At 40.2% G+C, this 4,614-nt stretch overlaps 1 long non-coding RNA gene across 1 annotated transcript; it reads right to left on the minus strand.

Moving 5' to 3' along the window:
* Positions 1–725: 725 nt before the first annotated feature.
* Positions 726–3,193, minus strand: LOC131279722 (uncharacterized). Its single transcript, XR_009187156.1, has 2 exons — positions 2,282–3,193; positions 726–932 (listed from the first exon to the last, which is right to left on the minus strand). It is a non-coding gene; the product is annotated as an uncharacterized lncRNA (long non-coding RNA).
* Between the last annotated feature and the right edge of the window lie 1,421 nt (positions 3,194–4,614).

The raw sequence follows: 4,614 nt of genomic DNA on the forward strand, positions 1-4,614 counted from the left end.
TTCCAGCATTATAAGTCCTGGCCAGTTCAACTACTGAAATAGTGAAATAGATTAAATCAGCTCTCAAAGATACAATTTTGTTTTGTTTTGTTTTCAAATAGTACTGAGTGGGCAGATTGGGCCCCATTCAAAATTCCCAAGTGGGCAAAATGTGTATCTGTTGCCCTTCACCTCCTCTTTCTGTGATCTTCCCCTCCCTCCCTAGCAAACCACCCCTTCATTACCACTGATACATTTTCAAGGTTCTCCCAGCTCCACTAGTCCCCTTTTTCTTTGGCAAACAAGGCCAATAGCTACTTTTGTGCATTTGCCTTCATGAATTAGTTTTGTGTTTTGTACAAACCAAGAGAATTTCCATTTAAGAGAGGGAAAGAAAGCCAATGGAATTGTTAAAGGCAGAATGTCAGACACCATGGCACCTAAATAAAATATGATTTTGAGCAGAGGAGTGTCTTCTCAGCATCCCTCAAGCAGACAAACCAGTTAAGTCAGTACCAATCAGGCAAACAAGTAAATTTCAGGACAGGACACTCCTCCCATACATGCAAACCCCTCCCCACTGTAACATTTTAGGTATCATGTATAATAGCTCTAATATAGATGCCTAAAACTAAAACTAAATTAACAGAGTCTGGATGTTTTGGTTATTCTGAAGACCATATTGTTTCCCTACCAAAAACAAAACAAAACAACACAACAATAAAAACACGAAACACCAAGGAACAGTGGTTTAACATTTTAAGATTTTTTCCAGAAATGAATAATAAATAAAGGACATGTTAGAGTTTCCTTGGAACATCTAAGTTAAAGTGCCACAACTCATTGATTTTTATAAAGAATTTAATTACTCTGGTTAATCCTGCTTCATTTCAACCTAAAAACTATGATATCTTCTTTCCAGTGTGGTCTCCTTCAGTTCTTCATACTTGAACCTACAGAAATGGGAGGGGAGATGGGGAAGACTTGTTATTTCAGCTTGTGAAAATGATGGCTTTTATCAAGTTCAATGTCATAAGTTTTCTTCCATGAGATGGAAGAGTATACTTCCCCATGAGTGATAGTTCTTTATTATATATAAATGGTTCCTAATTCTCAGCAGATAGAACATTTGAGAAAACAGGGGTTTTCTCCCAAGTCACAAAGAATAATGTGATGGTCAACATGATTAATTGTTGTAAGCTTTGATAGCTAGTTTCAGACTCACATCCTGAAACATGGAGAGAACAATGCCTGTTGGCCAAGGAAGGCCATTGCTGAGAGGAAGAGCATAAACACTCAAAAGGCAACCAGGACAAACATCATTTTCAAAATTACTGTTAACAGTAAAAAGGTAATAACATAAAACTTAGACTGTGTTTATTGGATCCCAAAACATCAAAAGAAAAAGGAAAATTTCTGTCAATTTTTCATGAAGTTTAGAATCCACAATTGTCTGGCATCATTTCCAGGTATGTAGGAAGAAGTTTTCATTTTTATTTTCAATCACATTAGTATATCTCACTCAATATGCCCATCAGAAGCACCTGAGGAGTTGTGAGGGTTTTTTGTGTTTGTTCATTCATTTGCTTGTTGTTTGTTTGTTTTCCAAATATGTGGCAGTACCCCACCACAGATCGCTACTGAAATAGAATTTCATACTCTGTGTTAAAGAAATATGTACTTTGAAAAACTTGCCAGGTAAATTCTCTGAGATGGACTCCTAATTCACAGACACGAATTTGGATCCTTTAATTCTACTTTGAATGTTTTAATGACCAATTTTCAGATTTGAAACTGGAACCTTCTTGACTTGGCACATAGTGGATAAAGAAAGAAGAGTTTAAATGCTGCTGATGACTAACGAAAGTGAACAGAGATTAAAGAATTTGGAATTCAAAACAAAAGAAGCAAAGCACTCTTTTTTCCTTTGTCATCTTTTATTCTGCCCTCCCTTAATACTCTTCTCAACATCATTCACAGATCTTTCTCCCATGCCTACTCTCCGAACGTTTTTTATTCCATGGCCTGCTTACTCTCCCACCAAGCATATCTCACCCATCCCTTGGCTTCTGTCTCCTGCACATTTGCCTTCCAATTATGTAATTCTACTCTACTTGATCACTGACTCAAATATTTGAAATATATATATATGAATATACATAGAATATATCACATAGAGAAGGGATATTTGACATTTCTGTTTTTTAAGAGATAGAAACAAGGACCAATGTGTGAAAGATAGAGGTTGAAATTTTCAGTCCAACATAAAGGAATAATTATGTGACGAGAGGGGTCCACTTACCATGGGCTGTGTCCCCCGATAGATTGTCACCATCACAAGAAGGGCAAAAGGAGAGGCTGGATGGATGCCTGTTGCGTACTCCAGCATGGGTCTCCATGGTCCCTTTTACTTCTTTAATTCAATGATTTTAATAAAGGAACATGAGCTCAGAGAGATTAAATCAAGATGATCAAATTAAAGCAGTATAAAATCTGAAAAAGAATATGCATAGATGTGTCTATAAATGTAGCATAATCAGATATGAGCAGAAGAATTTTTTTGGAACTCAGATTCATTCACTCCCTGGAGCGATGCACTGACAAACAAGGTAGGAAGAGGGGGGTAAACTGTTTAAAAAATGTTGAGGTCTAGGGTTAAACTGGCAGGTACAGGAAGAACTAGACCAACTCAGAAGTGTCTTTCCCAGGAGACTTTCACTCAACAAGTTGATGTCCATGACAATTTAAATGGTGATTTTTCCAAAGGAATCAAAAGAGAGGTGATATCGACACATGTGCCCTAAGGATTTACAAGTTATAAAGCCCCTGGGAGGCCATCTGGTGGAAGGTATCAGAATCAATGGATTAGGACTCAGAATACCTCTACTCCAGGTCCAGGTCTTCTGTTTACTAGTCACCTGACCTGAGGTGAGTCATTGTCTTCTCTGAGCCTCAATTTCCTCATCTATAAAATAAGGATAGGGAAACGGACTTGGCCCAGTGGTTAGGGCGTCCGTCTACCACATGGGAGGTCTGTGGTTCAAACCCCGGGCCTCCCTGACCCGTGTGGAGCTGGCCCACATGCAGCACTAATGCACGCAAGGAGTGCCGCGCCATGCAGGGGTGTCCCCCACGTAGGGGAGCCCCACGCGCAAGGAGTGCGCCCCATAAGGAGAGCTGCCCAGCGCAAAAGAAAGAGCAGCCTGCCCAGGAATGGCACCGCCCACACTTCCTGTGCCGCTGACGACAACAGAAGCGGACAAAAGAAACAAGGCGCAGCAAATAGACACAGAGAACAGACAACCAGGGGAGGGGGTGAATTAAATAAATAAATCTTTAAAAAAAATAAAAAATAAAATAAAATAAGGATAATACTACCTGTTTTGACAGTAAGTTGTAAAAATTAATGAGTTAATATGATTTAACAGTGAATTTGCTGTGAATTTAATGGTGCCATTTAATTCAGTTTAATTGTGAATTATAGAGCATTATTCAATATATGGTATGAGTATTATTCTCCTTATGTTTTCCTTCTTGCCCAAAGCAGCCACCAATACTATGTGCTATGAATTCAAGTGATCGCCTTATTAGACAGAATTTGAGAAATTATAAGGCCTGATGAAGACTTCCTAGTCACAATGGGGAAATTCAGGAGAGGTATTCATAAGACTGGGCAGAGACTCAAAGAATTCAAAATCAAAAGCTGAAGATAGAGGGTGAAGAAGAAATCCCATATACCTGAAGGATAAGGTAGTCTTGGAGTTCTTTTTATAGGTACTGATTTCTAATTTTGTTCCATCCAATGTACTTGCTAAAAATGCAGATTCTCCCTCCCTTTAAGTCCTCACCATCCCCAGCCCTGATAGTCTGGTTCAGTAGAGGCAACACTTGGAAAAACGCGAATTCAGGCTCTCAGATGAAATAGCCATGCTCCATACAACCCCATGGAAGCTTTGTAGTGTTCACCAAACCCAGATGCTGTGAGAATGGCTTGGTGTTTCCTTAGCATCCCTCTCCATTGCCTCCATCTGCCCACTTCAAAATAAGTCATTCAAGCTAAGAAAAAACTCTGTGCTTGCTATGCAAAGCAGCTTCTAGACAAGGCCCCTGATCCTCCCTCCCCCCCAGTTTACCCCCCTAAACCCCTTCTATCTAGGAACTCTGGGTTTGCCAACTGCCCAGAAGGATGAGAGCTACACAGTGTGATAGCTGTCGAGTCCCTGCTGAGCTGATTGGAAGCTGCCATATGTAGAACAGCCTTGGCTTACCGGCAGTCTCCCGGCATATTTAGCTCAGATCAAACGGAGGGCTTGTGAAACCTCACCTACCCCACCCAAGCCACCACCATGTCTGCCCGTTTACTTGAGAAAGAGTGAAACAGTCGAAAACCAAATCTGGAAGATATATTTAAAGAAGCCTTAAATAAGAAACTGAGAAGTTTGCAAGAACCTTTGGAATTGTAATCACTTCTTACATCCTACTATTCATTGCCACTGAGTAAGTAGCAGGGCCAGGTTTTTCAGGTCATTATCACCCAGCTTTGACATGCTGAACTCAGCAGCTGCAGCTCTAGATCATGCAGAGTTGAACATGTAACCATGTCCACATGGATTCTCCACTGACTGCCAGACCTAC

The sequence above is a fragment of the Dasypus novemcinctus genome, chromosome 9 (genome assembly GCF_030445035.2).
Source record: "Dasypus novemcinctus isolate mDasNov1 chromosome 9, mDasNov1.1.hap2, whole genome shotgun sequence".
Taxonomy (NCBI): Eukaryota; Metazoa; Chordata; class Mammalia; order Cingulata; family Dasypodidae; genus Dasypus; species Dasypus novemcinctus.